Source organism: Jaculus jaculus, chromosome 3 (assembly GCF_020740685.1).
Source record: "Jaculus jaculus isolate mJacJac1 chromosome 3, mJacJac1.mat.Y.cur, whole genome shotgun sequence".
NCBI classification, from domain to species: domain Eukaryota; kingdom Metazoa; phylum Chordata; class Mammalia; order Rodentia; family Dipodidae; genus Jaculus; species Jaculus jaculus.
The window spans coordinates 27,506,771-27,529,148 of NC_059104.1; the positions used below are offsets into that span (position 1 = coordinate 27,506,771).

A 22,378-nucleotide genomic window follows, 5' to 3' on the forward strand; every position below is an offset into this window, starting at 1 on the left:
AGATGATGATGTCAGGCCAAGCTATCTCAATAAGCAATGTCTGTTTTAAGTGTGAGGCAAACATTTAAATTACATGGCTAGCATCTTCATTTAATTAAAGACTTTGCAGACAACCGTGCATTCTTTTTTTGTTTTTTGTTAAATGAGAGAAGGGCTTTATTTCAAGCTTATAGATCAGGGAATATCCATTAACGGTGGATGAAGCTGGCTCCCATTCACAAATCCCAGCAAAAATATGGAACGCTTCATGAATTTGCATGTCATCCTTGAGCAGGGGCCATGCTAATCTTTTCCGCATCGTTCCAATTTTAGTATATGTGCTGCTGAAGCGAGCACAACTGTGCATTCTTGATAGCATGTTTTCAATGGATAGAAATATGAACACAAAAGTTTTATAGAAGTGAAATTATTTTCGCAATCATCCCAGTTCTTTTTTAAAATCTGAGCAATATGGAAACAGCTGAAAGTAGAGGTAAAGACTCCTGTGCCTCTGCAACAGAAATTACAGGTGCCATGTAATGAGAATAAAAAAAAAAAAAAAAAAAAAAAAGTTGACACAATCCTATTTTCAGTAGTACAATTAAAAGAAGGAGATGCAAGAGATACAACAGAATGTGATGACAGCAGTTTACTGTATCAGACAAAAATCCTTAATATATGTATATCTAGTAATGGAAATTCATAGGTTATTGGTAAGACCCTACTGCTGAAGACACCATAATTGTTGGCAGGTATCATGGAGCAACATAGCTGGAATCTAGAAGAGAGTCAGTCTCATTTATCTGCCTAGTGTCAGAAGGTGCTACCTGAAGAACTGGGGGAAAATGACCAATATCTGTCCAAGCAATGCATGGTCTACCCTAGTTAGCAGCAAACAACCTAATGTGATGCACATACAAGTGCAATAATGGTGCATAGCCATGGTGGGCAACCAACTACTCTTGATATGGCTAACTGTTCTGCTCAGTGGAACAGAACCCATAGCTGGAGCAGGGAAACAAGTCAGAACCATATCCAAAAATGAGCCCGCTCTCCATTAAACACTTTCTAAACAATAATGGTTTCACATTTCTCCATTGGAGAATCTGCTGCTCTTTTGCAGATTGAGGCAGATCCTAAGGAAAGAACCATCCCATCATACCTCAAAAGGGACCCAGCTGAACCTAAGAATAGTTAGGGAAACGGGCAAGAATGCTGCCTTCTTGGCGAACTGGGAACCAGCACAGTGGGGAAGGAGATAGACACAGAGAACAATTAACCCCTAACAAACCAAAAATCCAGAGATCCCAAGATCTCAATAATGAAACAGACCTAATATGAACCCACCATAATTCAGGGAAATTTGGGGGGCAGAAAGAATGTCAGAGCCACACGTTGGGTCATGACATGCGGAGACATTTCCTCCTACCCAAAACTAAAGGCTAATCCCACAATGCATGAACCATATATCCCAACAAGGAGGGTCCCTGTAAAGGGGGGAGGATAGGGAGAAGGCTAACAATGGTGCCAACTTTACTGTATTCATTGACACAAAAATTTAAAAATAAATAAAATAAACTTTTTTAAAAAATGAAGAGAAACTAGTTGGAAAGAAGAGGGTCTATGGAAGGAATATGTGGGATAGGGAACAAAAGAAAATAAGGGGAGACTACTGTGGTGTAAATACATTATGTAGATATATGAAAACCATCAATAAAATGTTCTTTTGTGGTATCACATCAAGTTTTGAGTCCCACTTAAAATGTACACATATGCATTGCAGTCGGAAATTTAAAATTTTAAGTAATTCACGGAGCATAAATTTTCACAAGTACACACATTTCAGGTCTAGCTATCCTACATATATCAACCTATATTTAAAAAGACAGAAAGAGGTCTGGAGAAATGGCTTAGTGGTTAAGGCCATTGCCTGCAAAGCTAAAGGATCCAGGTTCAATTCCCCCATGACCTGCATAAGCAGGATGCAAAAGGTGGTGCATATGTCTGGAGTTTGTAAAAAAATAAATAAATAAATAAAATATAAAAGGAAGTGAACTTTATAATTACATAAAAAAATCTTGACCTCTTTGACCCTTATCCAACATTATCTTTAAAACCTACAGCATAAAAAACTACAGCATAAAGTTCTTTTCAATAGTACATTGAGCATATAATTATTCAGTGGTTGTATCACTGGGAAAGAAAAATAAATAAATAAATTTGGCAGCTGGGGCATGCCTTTAAGCCCTGCACACCAGAGACAGAGGTAGGAGGATCACTATAAATATGAGGCCAGCCTGGGAGTGAGGTGTTTAAGGTGAGGCTGGGTTAGAGTGAAATTTTACCTTAAAAAAATTCTTATTTCTTTAACATGGAATGATGTCTTAGTGGTTATGTTGCTGGTTAAGGTGCCTGCCTGCAAACCTAATCCCCAGTACCCATATAAAGTCAGATACATGTGGTGGCATATGCATCTGGAGTTTGTTTGTAGTGGCTAGAGGTACTGGTGCACCCATTCTCTCTGTTTCTGTTTCTCTTTCTTTCTTAAATAATTTAAAAAAATTGTTAAAATCTAAATAAATGCATATATTTTATATTTTTGCTTACTTACTTGCAAATGGGGAGAGAGAAAGAAGAGACAAACATATGGATAGAATGGGCACATCGGGGACTCAAGCTGCTGCCAACCAAGTTCAGATGCATGTGCCACTTTGTGCATCTGGCTTACGTGGGTTCTGGGAATGGAACCTACATCCTTAGACTTCACAGGCAAGGACTTTAACTGCTAAGCAATCTCTTCTTCCTAATACATGTTAAAATTTTGAAATTGAATGTAAAATTTCTTATGATCCATACCAGCCTAAATTAGGAAGTAGTAACAGGAAGATACTTAATAGTATTATACGAGTTTTCAGCTAGCATTTCTATTTACCTTCTTCCTTTTCATGTGTCTCTACCTAGAAAGGAGATGAGCATGTTCTCTTGATGAATGTCCCCACTTAACACAGATTACTAAAGCATCTACTCAATTTATCTAAGCAGAAATGCAGTCTATATTTTAATTAAGTAAATTGTCTTTGCTAATTTCCATTTGCCCTTTTAACAAGAAAGCTTGGGAAGATGAGTAGTATTCACTTTGTTATAAAAACCATTCAAAGTTTACAATTAGTCTTGACAAACAAATGAGATTGGGAGCATTTAAGAACTAATGCTAGATTTTGTTGTTTAACAAAGACTTAATGTTTGTGATTTTCATTGTATACATAATATTTACCAAATTAAATTTTCTCTGAAGTCCTTAAACATATTAATAAATAATTGCATGCTAATTTGAAAGGTTGTATGATTATTTGATAATACTTTGTGTAATCATTCATTATTTAATGTATCTTAGGTCTTATAGTAATGATAATCTCTAAAACTTGAATGACTACCTGAAATGTATATATTCACCAAACAATAGGAGATAATCAGTTTTATTTACTTATTTATTTCTGTCTAACTTAGAGGGAAAAAATTAAAGGTAATAATTTAAAATCCACAAAATTTCCAAAGATTTTTTTTTGTTGTTGTTGAGGCAAGTCAAGACCTGTAAGCATACTATATAAATATAATGGAAATATAACTAACAAACTTGCTTAATCTTTCTTTATTTTAAATTAATCACTTAAACTTAAAGTTATATTCAGGTCTACTCTTAACCAAAAATATATTTCAAAAATTTTAAAACTGTAACTTGTCTTTCTCTCCTTAATTATTTGTGTTTTAATAAATTTGCATGAATTTTTTCAAGCTTTAAAGCTAAATGAAGATAAACCACACTACAAAGCAAAACTTGATATTTTTATAAAATTATTACATTTAAATATTCCCATATTACATTCTATGGCATCCTAAAATAAAGAAAAAAATACAGACTTAAACAATCCTGGCAGTAAATCCAGCCAACACATTTTTCTAGTAAAATCTAGGCAATTGCAACATCTCAGTAATTTATGAAAGCCTTCGTTAACTCTGCAATTTCTAGAATGAGATTTCCCTTCTAAATATGAGTTTGAATGAAATGCAAAATTCCTCTCAATTCACATGAAATGCTGTACTTAATTATAATAGGGGTATGGAAAATTACTTTCAGGGAAAAGAATTCCAGTGCTATTGGTCATATCCAATTGGAGGACAGCCAATGGCACAGACTGAGTCACAATTACAGGCAGACATAAACCCAAAGTAGTGTGAGCCAGAATTCAGTAGCTTGCTTGACTAAAAAGATAATTCAAAATTTGTTTGATTCAGTTTTAGGAGGGACTTTTTTACTACTGAATGAATGAATATAATTATCATTTTTAAAACATATTTTATTTGAAAGCACACATTTGTCTTTTATATGTTGTGTTTCAAAATACAAATTTCATATTAAAACCAGTATAATAGAATACTATAAACCAGTGTTATTGCTAGCAAAGAGCTAGTTGGCCATATATATATAAACTTATTTCACAGAGACAAAGAGGAGGGCGAGAAGAGAGAGAGAGAGAAAGAGAGAGAGAGAGAGAGAGAGAGAGGGAGGGAGAGAATAGGCACACTAGGGATCTCCAGCCTCTGCAAACGAACTCCAGATGCAAGCTCCACCTTGCACATCTGGCTTTCGTGGATCCCAAGGAATCAATCTGAGGTCCTTTTGCAGGCAAGTGCTTTAACTGCTAAGGCATCCCTCCAGCCCCTAGTTGGTGATTTTTAAGAGGGAATACAGACCAAAAAAAAAAAAAAAAGAAAGGTGTTTAGCTTACCTAGAGTAAATGGTAAATTTCCAAGAAAGTATATGTATAGCTGCTAGAGATCACCAAGACACAGCAAAGGTCTTTTGAGGTTTGTGAAGGTTAGGGAAGCAAGAGAGGGGCAGAAAGCAGGAGGTTGAGCATAGCACCCTCAAATATGAGATGTCATCTTGGTAAACAGAGCTCTTCAGTGAGCTAGTGGGGCAATGACCAATGCAACATGCAGAAATTAATTCATGAATTAGACTTTAAATAATGACTTTGCATCTATCTAGGCCCTCCATTTCATAAAGGTAATATTTAGAAATTCAAACAAGAACTTAGAGAAGATAATTATTTCTCCAAAGTTTCATAAGAACTGTAGAGCAATTATTTCTAACATTCATGATGTTCACTAAACCCTCAGAATGAGGGAAACAAATTATAGGAAAATGGGTACGAAATTGTGTTTTTTATTAGCAACATCTAAAGAATAAATGTCACATCAAAGAACAAAATGTTAAATAAAACTCATGTGGGAGGATTTTTTTTCCAAGTCAAATAAGACCTATGTCCAGAAACAAGCTTTTCTCTAGTACTACTATGTGGTAATCAGAGAACAATGTGAGAGTGTGGTGATAATATACAAAATTCTATTGCAGCACGGCTCTTCATTGAAGAGAATACATTGCTTGATCATTATGTTTGAGCTAACAAAATAATCTAACTATAAAGTTTATTTGTATAATTGATGAAAATAAAGGAAACGTCTTTGAATTTGGGGGAGAGATGATACTTTTTGACACACACACACAAAAATGATTAGTTCTTAAGGTGTATGACAGTTGGAGACGTAGGAGTAATGGAGTTGGTTCCCTGACTTTCTACCATCACATCCATCCCTGTAGTTCTGGCTTTTAGAGAATAAAACAATAACAATATAGGAGTAAATGAAGTGTTCTTTTCTAGAAACAAAGATAATCGTTATAAATGCATTCACTGAAAGAAGGAAAAACATAAGTGCACAGATGGCTGGTCCTTAATGTCCTGGCTATAAAAAAAATAAAAATAAAAAAAAAACCTTAAATTGATTAGTTTCTTAACATCCAGTGATATTGCTTACATGTTTGGATATACCTTTTGAATTGCCTCTTTAGTAAATTACAATTGATCTTTTCTTTTCCTACCTTATACAATTATTATTCATCTTAATATGAATACCATTTTGATATAAGCACTTACATGTTTTCTGGCTTTTGATATGAATCCATACCTAGTTTAGTAAACTCATGTTAATATTGTATTTTACACAAAATATAAATTATTTTTAAACACAGTATGTCTCATTCTATACTGTTACCTTTAAAGATGTATCAGACAGTTCAGTGTGCTTCATATTTGTTCTCCCATTGCAATTTATCTTTTAATTTTGCTGATGTGATAATTTTGGTGAAGAGCATGTCTAAATTTTAATATGTAATACATGGTGTTGTTTCAAATTGGAAACTCCATTTGAATTTTTATGTGTTCATAAATTATCACTGACATATTTTATTTCTTCCTTTCTTTACATACAGATTTATTACCCTGCTTATTGTTCTCAATGTCGTGGTGAAGCAAAGATCATCCCCCCATGTTCGTATATGGATATACAATCATTTATTGAACTTTTGTTGAACCAGAACCCTTTACTGGAAAGATAGATGTTAACTTTGTTCTGCTAGATCACCTTGTTTTTCAATAATGTAGCCCTGCGTGCTTTGTCCTGCTTCAGGACCCTGTTGTGTTTCATTGCCCTGCTTGTTTATCCTTATGTCAATGCCAATTGTATCAAAGGCTTTTATACACATCTTAAAATATAGTACAGTATGCTTATGTACTATATACCATTTCAAGATTACCTCAGCCATATTTTGTATTCTGTATTTTCAAATTTATTTTAAAACCAATTTAAATTTTCTCAAAAAACTCCTGCTATGATTTCAATTACATTTGGATGATGTTTATGTAAAATTAGCAAAAGACCCAACATTAGAGTTTTTATGTTTCAAATCAGCATGTGAGATTATGCCAATATTTATTTAGGTATTTAATAAATACACTTAGATTTTAAGGTATGAAGATTTTCTATACAATTGGTTAGTGTTATTTTTAGTTATATGATTGAGATGTTACTCTGAATATTATGATTTAAGCTGCAACTTGTATTGTTTAAGCTTGATTTGTAAAGATAAAATTTAATTTGTGTGGTGTCCTATTAAAGCCACACACCTTCTGGATTTCCTAAAATTCTGTTTTGTTCTAAATACTGCAGAATGTATTTTAATTAACAAGCAGATATCACAAATCTTCTTTGAATTTTCCTATCTTATCTGATACATGTGTCTTCTATCATTAATCATCTAAAACAGTGGATTTGAGAGATGAGCTTGTGCGAGTGGAGGTGGCATGGTCCCCTCATTACTGTCTCCATCCCGAGGAATGAGAACAGTCTCTCTCTGGTGGATACAGGAAGGAGAAGCCATGGAGCTAGAAAGTATGTGCTGTGGTGTCAGTGTGAAGATGAAGACCTGATCCTTTCTTGGAACAGGCACACAGTGATGTGTGGGACTACGTGGAAAGAAGGAAAGAAGTAGCAGCTGATGTCCACCAATGATGAATGACAGCAGTAACCACACTCACTCAGAAAGACTGAGATGGTGATCACCCTCCAACTTGGAGTAGTTTCTCTTCCACTTGGTTTCCTCTCCGTTTGCTTCTCCTCCATATTGGATGGCAGGGATTACATTCAGAGCTCGTCTTCCCTAGTCAGGTGCTGCCTCGTATGTCAGTTCTCTCTGATGACACCGTCACAGATGCATGCTGACGTGTGCTTTCCTGATCTCTTAGGTGTCACTCAATTCCACTATGGAGAAACAAAGATCAACCATCACACCTATGCTGTAATTCCTCTTTAAGTCACTCTCAGCTTATCATCTCATCTGAATAAGTAACTCTGCATTGAGTATACCTTCTCTTCTATTTCCTCTAGGTTTGCTCTGATGCACTACTTTCATTTTCAATTCTGAGCATCATAATTGTTTCCTCCTTAAATGTTGTAGTGCAATCTACTATGCTTTCAAATAATTTTGATGTGTGTATTTCTTTTCTCAAACTCTTATATATGTAAATTGAAAAAGAAATTATCATAGCTTTTGTGAGATTCTGTACTCAAATGTAGTGATAAGGAAAGAGCATGCAAATAAAACAAGTAAACATATTTATTCTGAATTTACTCTAGCAAGAGGGTCAGTATCTTGACAGACATCAGTGAGGATTCCAAGGTAGTCTTATATTTGGGAAAAATTTTTAGTGGGAAAAGGATATATTTTTCCCACTATAAGACTGGCCTGCCTGTTGGCATAGGAATGGTGTAGACACACTGCACATACTTGCACTCACATATAAACATGCACATACAAATGCACACATAAATAATAAAAATTAAACTTATAGGGTTATTGATTGAAAGTACAAATTTTGTTTTCTCTAGCTGGTCCTAATTAGTACAAGAATAAGTATTAGGGAAAATACTAATTCATGTCTTGGCCATTGGATTATTTTTATATAATATATTCGAGTTCATAAACAGAGTATTTTTTATCACTATCAGTTGAGTAGTTTGCTACTAAAATGCTACATAATATGACTATTTTACTTGTACTGATATTATGAATAAAATATATGTTTTTGAATTTGAATGTGACATAATTGACTCAAAGGAATGATGCTATTATAACAAGTAACAAAATGTCATATCAGTTTATTGACTTTCCTGGTTATTTTCTTTAGACATAGCTAAAGTAGTTCATAAGCTAATTGAAACACAAAGCAATTAATAACAAGATTAATTTATATGAAACTACAGTCTTTTGACATGTTCTCTTTGATAACTAAGGTGCTTGACATTTTGCCACATAAAAGTTAATTGCTATCCCATTCTAATTAGGATGACACATAATTTGAATTTAGTTGTCCAATGTGTTGTTCTCAAACTCTTTAAAGAGGCATGTAACCTTTATTGACCATGGCTTAGATTTTCAGTGTCACAGCCTACACAGAAAGCAATAAAGCCAGAATGCTTCTTCCTACTTATGCCTACATGTCACTTGGGATAAATTATTAATTTCTTCTGATGTCAAAGCTCAAAAACTACCTTGTGCTCAAATTTTGCCTATTAATAGCTTTGGGTAATTTTCTAATAAAGAGTTCATGACAGGAAGTTTTATCCTTCAGCAGTATTAATAGTAAAGGTTCTAAGAGGGCTGTAAGGATGGCTTAGTGATTAAGGTGTTTGCCTGAAAAGCCAAAAGACCCAGGTTCGATTCCCCAGGACCCACATTAGCCAGATGCCCAATAGGGAGCACGTGTCTGGAGTTCGTTTGCAGTGGCTGGAGGCTCTGGCCCACCCATCATTCTCTCTCTCTTTCTCTTTCTTTCTCTCTCTCTCTTTCTCTCTCTCTCTCCATAAAGTAGGTATGAGACTATCCTTGCTAATCTTAGAGCAGGAGAGCCTCATCGGCTGAAACCACACATAGGATTGGCTAAAGGTCAGAGGGAGCAGAAAAGAAGCTTTAGAATGCTGTTGAGCTGGGCCTATGCCTGAGGTAATGTTCTTCAGATTTCTCCGTTAGGAAGTTGCTGTGTCCCTAGTGAGAGAACTTAGGGTACCCGCTCTTTTACCTTTCTCACTACTTGCCTCCTTCAGGTCAACCTATCTGTAGTGAAAACTTGCTAACTGATTAGCTATCACTGAAATAGAGGCATGAATCATGACCCTGTAGAGAAAGCATTTACCTTGGCTCCCAGTTTGAGAGCCTTCCAGTGCAGAGCTGAACAGACACACTGCATTAAGAAGGTCATCTCAGCATAACAGGACCACAAGGTGTGGAAGATCTCTCACTTGATGGCTGGGATTAAATTAGAGGTGTGATGCCATTCCCACAGTTCTATTGGGGGTATGTACTTGTTGAACTAAACTCATCCACCAGGTACCATCATTACAAAGTTTCATCTTTTAAAATAGTGCAAGTCTAAAGAACAGGCATTGATCAAATTAAACTTTAGAGGACATTTAAGACCCAAAAATAGGAACTGTAGCAGACAGCTTTAGGTTCACTGAGATGAACTTCCAGACCAGGTACAGTTATGGATTTATTGAAGCTTACAGATCAAGGGGAAGTTCCATAATGGCAGAAGAAACTGGTCTGCTTTCACGGGACCAAGCACAGAGAGAGAAGTACAAGCCTAAAAGGTCAAAAGCCACAGCACACTTCAGGAACTCCTGCTAGGCACACTTTGCATATGTTTAGATTGAAATCGGAAACCCACCGCACCTTAAGATCACCCAGAGACATTGCCTCCAGCCAGGTAGTCAGCAGATGCAAACTACAAACAAAGAACTGAATATATTGGGGGCCATCTATTCCATTCAAACCACCACAGGAACCAACCATGGGAAAAAAAAAAAAAAAAAAAAAACACAGCTTAATAAAAGGTGCAATGTCTAGAGAGATATGTTCAGGAAAAAAGCATTATTTATTTGGTAGCACAGTGAAATGGAGAGAAGAGAGAATCTGTGAGGCAAGGCTCACAACCACTGAAAAATAACACCAGATGCATATTCATCACTTTGTGAATCTGGCAATATGTGGGTATGGGGAGTCAAAGTCCGGTTATTAGGCTTTGTGGGAAAGTAAGTGCATTAACCTCAAAGCCATCTATCCAAACCCAGGATCTTTTTTTTTTTTTTTTTTTTTTTTGGTTTTTCATGGTAGAGTCTCATTATAGCTCAAGGTGACTGGAAACTCACTATGTAGTCTCAGTGTGGCCTTGAACTCACAGTGATCCTCTTACCTCTGCCTCTTCAGTGCTGAGATTAAAGGTGTGTGCCACCATACTCGAGTAGAAACAAATTTTTAATGCTGATCTATCCCATCACATTTGTTAAAATACAGTTCAACTGCATTTTAATTAGTTTAATTTCAGTTAAAATAAATTACAATTCACATAATCTCTGATTTAAACTAAGTTTCAGTTACTTATACAGTCAAAAAATTATCTTTTACTCTCATAGAAAAATATTCAAACAAAAGAAAAAAATTACAATTGGAAGATTATACATTAAAATGTATAATATTCTAATTATCATATATTTCTACAGGTATATTGTTCTTCAGAAAACAAGGTAATCATGATAGGAAAGAAAATCAAACAATATAGATAACAGGTGAAATTTTGCTTTTTCACTTGTATTTATTTATTTTTAGGTTGACAGAGAGAGAGAGAGAGAGAACAAGGCAGATTGAGAGAGAGAGAGAGAGAGGGAGAATGGGCACACCAGGGCTTCCAACAACTGCAAACAAACTCCAGACGTGTGCACCCCCGTGTACATCTGGCTAATGTGGGTCCTGCGGAATTGAGCCTCCAACCGGGATCATTAGGCTTCACAGGCAAGTGCTTAACCACTAAGCAATCTCTCTAGCTATAACAGGTGAAATTTTTGTTCAAAAAGGAAATATAACCTTTTTCACTTTTTACAATGCAAACTTTTTTTTTTTTTTGTACTGTGAATAGAACCCAGGGCTTCACAAAGGCTTTATAAGGTATATAGTCATATGTTCATATTTTTATTTTGAGAAAGGGTCTCATTAATTTACCCAAACTGAAAATTAAGAACATTTTATAGATGAGGCAGGCTTGAACTCATAATTCCCTGTGCCTCAGCCTCCAAAGTACCAAGAACTCCAAGTCTGTACCACCAGGTCCAAATCAAGAAATATACTTTTGAAAATAAACATAAACATTTATGTCAAATTGCATAAATGAGGGAAATTGATCACTACTCAAATTATTGACAGTAACTTTTTCTTAAGTAAATAATTTTCTGACATATTCTTGTACTCTGCAAATATTTTGTTGAGAATTTTTGCATCAATGTTATGAAGGAGATTGGTCTGTAATTTTCTTCTTTTGTTATGTCTTTGTCTGGTTTTGATATCAGGGTGATGCTGGGTTTGTAGAAGGAGTTTGGTAGAATTCTTTCTTTCTTTTGCTTTCTTTCTTTCTTTCTTTTTTTTTTTTTTGTTTTTTGTTTTTTGTTTTTTGTTTTTTGTTTTTTGTTTTTTTGAGGTAGGGTCTCACTCTAGCCCAAGCTGACCTGGAATTCACTATGGTCTCAAGGTGGCCTTGAACTCATGGCAGTCCTCCCACCTCTGCCTCCTGAGTGCTGGTATTAAAGGTATGCACCACCACACTCGGCTTCTTTTCTGTTTTATGGAAAACTTTGAGAAGCAATAGTATTAGTTATTCAATGAAGGTCTGGTAAAAATCACCAATGAATCCATCTGGGTCTGATCTTTTTTAGTTGGGGGACTTTTTATAACTGCTTTTATCTCTGTATTTGTTATAGGTCTACTTAAATGGTTTAACTTATACTGATTTAATTTTACTAGGTCATATGAATCAAATAAATCATTGATATCTTTTAGATTTTCAAGCTTAGAAGCATATATATTCTTAAAATATTTGTTTATGATTTGGAAGGAGTTGATTTTTCTCTGTGTTAATCTCCTTCACCCTTGTGCTGGTACCTGGTTTACCCAGAAAACAGCAGACTATATTTTCTGAATACAAAATAATTAATAAAAAAATTAAAAATTTAAAAAGAGAGATAGAGAAAAGAAAAAAAACATATTTGTTTATGATTTTCTCAATTTCTTTAGTATCTATAGTAATGGTGTCTTTTTCATCCCTAATTATATTAATTTTGGTCTCTTCTCTACTTCTTTTGGCCAGACTTGCTAAGGGTTAATCCATCTTATTTATCCTTTTGAAGCACCAACTCTGTTTCTTTGAATCTTTGAATTGTTATTTTGGTTTCTATTTTATTAATTTCCACCTTAGTCTTTATTATTTCTTCCCATCTACTGATTTTTGGTTTGCCTTGTTATTCTTTTTCCAAGGCCTTAAGTTGAAGCATTGAATTGTTTACTTGTGAACTCTTAATTCCTTAATATAGGCATGTAGAGCTATAAATTTTCCTCTTAGGACTGCCTTCATTGTATCCTAAAGGTTTTGGAATGTTGTACTCTCATCATCATTTGATTCTATGAATTTATTGATTTCCTTTCTGATTTCTTCAATGACCCATTCATCATTCAATAGTATACTGCTTAGTCTCCATGAAGTTTTATATGTTTTGTTTTATTCTTGTTGCTGATTTGTAGTTTAATCCCATTGTGGTCAGATACAGTACAAGGGATTATTTCAGTTTTCCTATATTTGTTAAGATTTGTTTTGTGTCCTAATATACCATCTATTTTGGATAATGTTCCATGCACTGCTGAGAAAAATGTATTTTCTGCAGACTTTGGATCAAATGGTCTGTTGATATCTGTTAGGTCCATTTGTTCCATGATGTAACATCATTTAATCCAGATGTTCTCCTCCCTCTCTCTCTCTCTCTCTCTCTCTTGCTTGGATGACCTGTCAATTGATGAGATGTTATCTGTTACCTAAAGTCTAATAGTGTATGATGAAATTGGGAGCCCCCATGTTAGGTGCATATACATTTAGGATTATAATGCCCTCCTGTTGGAATGTTTCTTTAGTCAGTATAAAGTAACCTTCTTTATCTTTCCTCACTAATGTTGAAGTTTTTCTTGTCAGATATTAGGAGAGTAACATCTGCTTGTTTCCTAGGCCCATTTGCTTGAAATCTGGTTTCCCAGCCTTTCACCCTAAGAGTAGTATCTATCTTTTATTGAGAGATGAGTTCCCTGGAGGTAAAAAAAAAAAAATAATAATAATAATAATAGCATGATACTGCCTTTTAACCTAGCTTCATCCCAGAGATGTAGGGATGGTTCAACATATGAAAATCCACAAAGGTAATATACACATAAATGGGCTTAAGAACAAAAATTACATGATCATCTCAATAGATGCAGAAAAGGCATTTGAAAAAATTCATTATCCCTTCATGGTAAAAGTCCTACAGAAACTGGGAATAGAAAGAATATATCTCAACATAATAAAGGCTATTTATGAGAAACCTACAGCAACATAATACTAAATGGGGAAAAACTTGAAGCTTTTCTACTGAAATCAGGAACAAAACAAGAGTGTCAATATCCTGTTCTTATGTAATATGGTACAGGAAGTCTTAGCTATAGCAATAAGAAAAGAGACACTCATAAAAGGGTATAAATCAGAAAGGACGAGATCAAATCATCATTATTTGCCAATTATATGATTCTTTACATACAGGACCCTAAAGACTATACCAGCAAACTGTTAGAGCTGATAAACAATTTTAGCAATGTAGCAGGACACAAAATAAATACACAGAAATCAATAGTTTCTATATACTAACAACAAACATGTGAATAGATGAAATCCAGGAGTCACTCCCATTCACAATTGTTTCAAAACAAAAATAAATAAAGTACCTTGGAACACATCTAATAAATGTAATGAGTGATCTCTACAATAAAAACTTTAAAACACTCCAGCAAAAATTGCAGAAGGTACTAGAAAATGGAAGTATATCCCAAGTTCTTGGATTGGAAGAATCAATATTGTGAAATGTCTATACTACCAAAATAATCTACACATTTAATGCATTCTTCATTAAAATTCCAGTGACATTCTTCATGGAAAAAGAAAAAAAAAATTCTAAATTAATTTGGAAGCTCAAAAACCCTTGAATAGCCAAAACAATTTTGAGCAACAAAATTAAAGCTGTCAGTATCACCATATCCATTTTTAAGCTATATTATAATACCTTAATAACAAAAACAGTATGGTACTGACACAAAAACACACATGTAGATCAATGGAACAGCATAGAGGACCCAGATGTTAAGCCAGGCAGCTATAGTCATCTGATTTTTGACAAAATAGCAAAAAAAGAAAAAAGAAAGAAAGAAAGAAAGAAAGAAAGAAAGAAAGAAAGAAAGAAAGAAAGAAAGAAAGAAAATGAAAAACATCATTGGAGATAAGACAGCCTATTCAACAAATGGTGCTGGGAAAACTGGATATCTATATGTAGACGGATGAAAATAGATCCTTGCCTCTCACCATGTACAAGAATCAAGTCCAAGTGGTTAAGTTTCCTCAATATCAGACCTTATACTCTGAAATCGCTCCAGGCAAACATAGGGGAAAAACTTCAACAAATTGGCATATAACCCCAGTTAATCATGAAATAAAACCACTAATCAACCACTGGTATCTCATGAAGGTTTTCTACAGTAAAGGACGCTGTGAATAGACCAAAGAGACAGCCTACAGAATGAGAGAAAATCTTTGCCAGCTATACATCTGACAAAAGATTAATATTCAGAATATACAAAGAACTCAAAAAACAAAACAAGAATTCAAACAACCCAATTAAAAAAAAGGGGGGGGGGCTGGAGAGATGGCTTAGCAGTTAAGCGCTTGCCTGTGAAGCCTAAGGACCCTGGTTCGAGGCTCGGTTCCCCAGGTCCCACGTTAGCCAGATGCACAAGGGGGCGCACGCATCTGGAGTTCGTTTGCAGAGGCTGGAAGCCCTGGCGCGCCCATTCTCTCTCTCTCCCTCTATCTGTCTTTCTCTCTGTGTCTGTCGCTCTCAAATAAATAAATAAATAAAAAATTTAAAAAAAAAGTGGGGGGGCTATGGAACTAAATAGAGAATTGTCAAAGAAATACAGATGGTATCTAAACATTTTAAAACAAGGGTTCTACATTTTTACCCATGGGGAAATGCAAATGAAAACTACCTTGAGATTCTATCTCACTCCTGTCAGAATGGCTATCATAGAAAAAACAAATAACAATAAATGTTAGAATACAGGAAAGGGGGCGTCCTTCTACACTGTTGGTGGGAACTTAGTCTCAAGTAGCCATGTGGAAATCAGTGTGGATGTTCCTGAGACAGCTAAAAATATATTTACCATATGGCCCAGCTATAGCACTCTAAGCTATATGTCCTAAGGACTCTTCTCACTACCTTAGAGATACTTACACAACTATGTTTATTGTTGCTCTATTCACAATAGCTAGGAAATTGAACCAGCCTAGATATCTCTCAACAGAAGAATGGATAATAAAATGTGGTGCATTTACACAATGGAGTTTTATTCAATGGTAAAGAAAAATGAAATTATGAAATTTTCAGGGAACTGAGGTAACCCAGGCCCAGAAAGTCCAAAATCTCAGGTTTTCTCTCATATGTGGATCCTAGTTACAAACATTCAGACTTGTGTATGAGTTGGAGTAAAAATCAGTAGCAGAGGCCAATAAGCTAGAAAATGCTATAAGAGAGGGTGGGAAGGGATGAACTTCAGGGGATGCTACTGTATATATGTAAGTAGATGGACAGATTACTGCAGGTAGAATGGCCTCAGAGAGGTCATGGGAGGAGATTGAGTAAAAGGAGTGTCGAGGGAAAGGTAATGAAAATTCAGGATATTGTGAATAAGCCACATGATAACCTACTTTTTTTTGGATAGTAGCACACCAAGAAGCCATAGACTCTTACTAGAAAGTTTTCAGTGCCAGTTATGGGATACCTTCCAGTGCCTTGTTGGTCAAGGAGGTCCCTGATGCTCCCAAATCATTATAGGCCATTGCCAGGGCTCCCAGTTCCCCACCAGGAATAGACAATAACACCCAATTGCTAAAGACCCCACATGCTTGGGCTGTAAAGTCACTGAGAAATCAAACTGAGGCTGAGCTGAAAACCTTCTCCTGATAGACCAGCTGACAGAAAGCTGGAAAAAGCTGGCCTGTGTGCAGCCTTATAGTAGACAGAAGCCATCAGTGATGAAAACTATGGACACTTGACTAGCCAGGCCAAATGAGCCAAAGGGTGCAATAGTGGCATGTCTGTTATGGAGGAAAACAACTGCTATCTAGTTGGACTAGAGACTGCTCTATGGGAGGGATTACATGCCTAGTACTGAAAAACTAACCAAAAACCTATGGTGGGGGAGGTCAGACACATTATGAATGTAACATCTGCTCTTGCTTGCCTAAATGCATATATTTTAGTCACCAAACTGCCCTGAAAGCACTTTACTTAATATCCAAACCCACATATTAATGCTACTCTCACTTTTGGCTGGAGAAGCTTTTCTTTTCAGATGTCCACTGGGATGACACAAAATCCACCATAATGCTGAGAATATGTGGTGGAGGAGTACTCAGCACTGAATCATCCCTATCACACCTCCAAAGGCTCAGGGTCCATTGCATAAGAGGTGGCAGAAACAATGTAAGAGCAAAAGAAACATTAGGACTGCTTACAATGCAATTGCCCAGATAGAAATTGGCCTTGAAATCCATGACCTCACAGGCTAGCACTACCTTCACAAGATCTTCATAACATAAGGAAAAGATGATGACATCAAAATAAAAGAGACTGGGCTGGAGAGATGGCTTAGCGGTTAAGGGCTTGCCTGAGAAGCCTAAGGACCCCGGTTCGAGGCTCCGTTCCCCAGGTCCCACGTTAGCCAGATGCACAAGGGGGCGCACGCGTCTGGAGTTCGTTTGCAGAGGCTGGAAGCCCTGGAGTGCCCATTCTCTCTCTCTCCCTCTATCTGTCTTTCTCTCTGTGTCTGTCGCTCTCAAATAAATAAATAAAAATTTAAATAAATAAATAAATAAATAAATAAATAAAGAGGCTAATGGGGAGAGGGAGAGGGAGAGGATATGATGGAGTATAGATTTGTGACAGGGAAAGTGGGGGAGGGGAATTATCATGGTTTATTTTCTGTATGTATGGAAGCTGTCAGTAAAAAGAAAAAGAAATAAGTTTTCTGATGTCAGAAAATTACACTTCAAAGATATGGCCAAAAATAACTTGACTTTCACTTTTTCTATTATAATTTTTTTTTGTTTGCTTAAAGAACAAAGAAACAAGTCTTAACCTTAATTTTATTCAAAACAATTTTATTTCATTCTTGTGCTTTCAGCCTGTAAGGAACTGGTATAAGGACATTTCTAATTGTTAAATTTGACTATTGCTTCAATAAGAAAGTAATCTTTTGATGGTGATAAAATGCTAAACCTTCTAAACTGTTAGAAATATACAATGCAAATTAAATTTGCATCTGTGAAAAATGCTTAGGAAATACATATTACACATTAAGCACTTCAGTTTCATCTAAGGTCCATTTTCAAAGACCATAATATATACAAGGATATAATTTTATTTTTTTACTTTAAATCTGCAGTCTTATTACAACACTCACTGACACACAAGTCGAGAAGGAATGGTCTGATATTCCTGAGCATTTCACAGAAAGCAAATGTAGTTATCTAGGCAGTAGAGACATCTACCTATACTTTTTCCAACAAAAAGCAAAGGCTTTTAATGTGATTTTGCTCTAAAACTATACAAATGCAATGAAAATATCCAGGCTGATATCTTCTCATTTTGCTATATTCTCTCAAGGAAGTCTAATGATATGCATATGTAAAAACAAATGTATATCCCAGATAACATATATGCAATGTGATCATACAGAATCAGTCACACATTTATTGAAAAAGGAAACAGTGTACAATACAAGCAGTTTAAGGATACAGTTATACTTAACATTAATCTTGTTTATTGTTTAAAATAATCTGAAACCATATAGGTACTGACATTAACAAGAGTGCTGAATAATATAAAGATTTTATTTGTTTCTTGCTGCATGATGTCGTATGCATAAATGTGTTACACTAAGAATTACCATGTGTTATTGTTAAAGACCAAGTTTGAGTTGAAAGTGCCTAAGGTTCATTATTTAAAATGTAAGATTATATGGAACAATATACAAATTATTCCCAGGGATGAGGAGATAACTTACAAAATGTGTAATAACTTCATTTACCAAGAGAATGGGTTAGAAATTGAGGAATAATATCACACAACTTGTTAGAATGTGTGTGTGTGTGTGTGTGTGTGTGTGTGAGAGAGAGAGAGAGAGAGAGAGAGAGAGAGAGAGAGAGAGAGAGGAGAGGGATCAAAGAGATAATTGGTTTATAATATGTTGGATTTATTTTATTTTCTTGTTTTTAATTTGGTTTGTTCTGTTTTGTTCTGAGTTTCAATGAAAATATTTTGAAAGCCACTGATTTAAAGTAGCTTAAAAAGACTAATTAAAGAAAATTCAATTCTCAGGGACTTTTTTCAATAGCACCAAGAACTTCTTTGCACATGCTATTTTATCTCTGAGGATGTTTTCCTTAAGAGAAAATAAGCATTTGTGTTCCCAGATTGTTGAGGAAATAAAGCTTCTTGAAAGAAGTAGACGTGGTGACATCTCAAAGGCCTTTTTAAAAGAACAAATATTTTCTTCTGGCCTGAAGAGTTGGCTTAGCAGTTAAGGTGTTTGCCTGCAAAGCCAAAGGACCCTGGTTCGATTCCCCAGGACCCAAGTTAGCTAGATGCACAAGGGAGCACCTGGGTCTGGAGTTTGTTTGCAGTGGCTGGAGGCCTTGGCTAGCCTATTCTCTCTCTCTCTCTCTCTCTCTCTCTCTCTCTCTCTCTCTCTGTCAAAAAAATAAATAAAAATAAAGCATAAAATATACTTTCTTCTGTCCATATAATATGCCTTTCTTTTAGAAGAAAAATGTATGTATATTCAGAGAATTAAATCCTTAAAAATAGGCCATTCTAGGCAGGAAGTCAATAAAATTTGGCTTTTAGGGTTTAGCATATAAAATAAGGCATGGAAAATACATTAACATTAAAGGAGAAATTTTATTAAGATTGGAAGTATGCTTGACTCCCATTTGTCTTTTATCAGGTAAATGGTAGCATGGACAAATCACCTAAGCACCAGTTCTATAGTGAGGAACAGCACGTTTGCTATTTGAAATGACTGATTCTTCCATAGGTCCATTGCTCTGTGTGTTTTCTTTAGAAAGGGTAAAAATTGTTAATAAATGAGTCTCTTGAACAGTGCCTTTTGATTCTAGGAACACATGGCTGCTGCATGTGATTATTTTCCTCAAGGAAAAGCTATAATTATAATCATTCACTGTTGAGTTTAGAATATTCTATGTATTGAGACCCCATTAATATCTTACTAATAATTATATTTTTTATAGAAAGTCATTATTGTCTTGCTTTTTTTGACTATCATGTTTTTTTTTCAGTGTTTAAAATATCTTGTGAGTTTAAAAGAGCTAGGTAATATCTATAAAATAAACTTTATAAAAATATAATCAAATAGGAAAGCAGATGTTTTGAAGTGGAGCAAATTATTATGCCTAATTAGGTAATTAAACATTGGGGGGAAAAGAAAGGCTCAGAGGAAAATAACAGAACATAATGAATATATGAGGATAAAATAATTCTTAAATATTTTAGTTACAAAGGTAGACCAGGGTGGTTGAGTAAATATGGTCATAGACTCCTTCAACACTAGTCAAACTAATGAAGTAATAGACAGTATTTAGAAGACCTCAAGAAGGATGCCTCCTCTGACCAAAGATGTCTTTGTGAGTTAGTTTTCTCCACTAATCAAAAGATTTTATTACTAAACAGTGCACGGGCTAAGAGTACCAGGTCTATATTATAATTTTGGACAATGTAATCCCAAGACAGAAATACAAAATAAATAATAATCCTAGGGAATCCATAGAAAGACACTACAATAAGGACACAACATATCTCCCAGTACTTACTATTATTACTGATGTCCCTATTCTCGGTAATTTAACCCCTCACGGTGCAATTTTTTCTTTTTTTTTTGCAATATTCTGTCAAGATTGCCAGTACAACTCTTTCTTCTGGTCACATATACTTAAAACTATGTATTGGTTCTAAAATAAGGTAGACACAAATTCATTTTTTTTTTACCAATTCATTTTTGTGCAAAAATATATAAATTAAAATCATTTATATTTCTAACCAACAATTGAATTAAATACATCTATTTAAGGAACTTAAGATAAACTTTTTTATAAAGTATATTCAAGGTTTGTGATTTTGATAAGATTTAAGAACTACTTTGGGTGTTTAAAATATAAAATTGATGTTGATATCATTATAGATTTTTATGGTTGCAAACTTACATTGTTAAAATACTTTTTCTGTACAATTTTAGGATTTTGTCTATGAAGATATTTAGACTCTATTTTCTGTATTCATTTAATTTTATTGCCCAACATGTGGCTTCACAGTATGCTTGTTAGTATGTATGTCTTTGATAACCCCTTTCCATGGGATGAGGAATAAGCTTTAATTAAAAACCAAATATAAATAATCACCTTGTCAATATTTGAGGTGTACTGTTTGTAAGAGCTTATAATTAGATCTCTAGGGAATGAGGAATGCTATTTCACTCTTTTCCAAAACATTATACTCACCTAAGGTTTTTTTCTGCTCCGTTTCATTTTTTTTTTTCTTCATTGTATATAAAAGTTTGAAAAATTTCAGCTTTGTGTAATTATTTACTTTTTCCTGGTTCTTTCTTAGTGTCAAATTAGCAAAGAAACAATTCTGATCTAGTTTCTGAATTAAAATGAAGAAATGATAAGACTTACCAAATACTACTGATATATTTTACTTTCAATTCCTGGCCTTATTCAGTATGGTTTAATGACACATTATTTTTTTTTTCAACATAACATGCTAGCATAAATCTTAAATAAAAATTCTATCTCAAGGTAGTTTTTTTTTAAATTATTTTTAAGAGTTCCAAATCTTAGCAAACATAATCAAATATCAATTTAAATTGTATTTTTCCCACTTTGGGTTCTGTGGTTTCATTTTTTAAAAAAATTTAATTGTAAGGATGTCACTGCCAAATAACTTTTAAAAATGTCATTATTTCTGGGATCAACACTGCGAATGTCAGTGACTGCAGCCTGCACCACTGTAGGCCGTGGTGCTCATGGTGCTGTTGGTTCAGGAGAACTATGAAGACATGGTTTCATTAATCCAGTTCCACATTTTCTAGCATTCTGAGCACATGGATTTTGGCTATACCATCCCTTTCCTGAAAAGTACATCTCCCCAATAAGAATATAAAACCGAAAGCTATCACAAACATGTAAGCCACACCTGCAAATCCTTAGCCACACACTCTGAACTCTTTCCACTTTTACATTCCTCAACATTATCAATCAAATGTCAGGTGACTTTCACCATGATAGTCTACTTAAATATACATGTGAGTTTATAGCACATATCCTAGTTAATAGGTCCAGTAATTTTGGATGAAACTGCACTTTTGAACACTTTGTAACTGTCCTTCTAATGAATAATTTCCATATATACCTATTATTTTCTCTTCCTTAAAAATATTTTGTGTATTTATTTTCAAGAAGAGAAGGGTGGGGGAATATAGAGAATATAGATGGACATTCATGGGAACCCTATCAGTGCAACCATACTCCAGATGCATGTGCCACTTTATGCATCTAGCTTGGAGTGGATACTGGGGAATTGAATCCAGGACATCAGGCCTTGCAAGCAAATACCTTTAATAACTACTGAGCCATTTCTCCAACCCTCTTCCTTTTCTTACTGTTTCCATTTCTTTATATCTCTCTATGTAAGCTATCTCACTGATCTCTCATCTATTCTTACACCCCTTCTTTCAACCTATTTTTTTTTT

At 34.8% G+C, this 22,378-nt stretch overlaps 1 non-coding gene across 1 annotated transcript; it reads right to left on the reverse strand.

Annotated features, from left to right (window-relative positions):
• Positions 1-229: 229 nt before the first annotated feature.
• On the reverse strand, positions 230-336 carry LOC123459651. The gene has a single exon (XR_006636410.1). It is a non-coding gene; the product is annotated as a U6 spliceosomal RNA (small nuclear RNA).
• Positions 337-22,378: the final 22,042 nt, after the last annotated feature.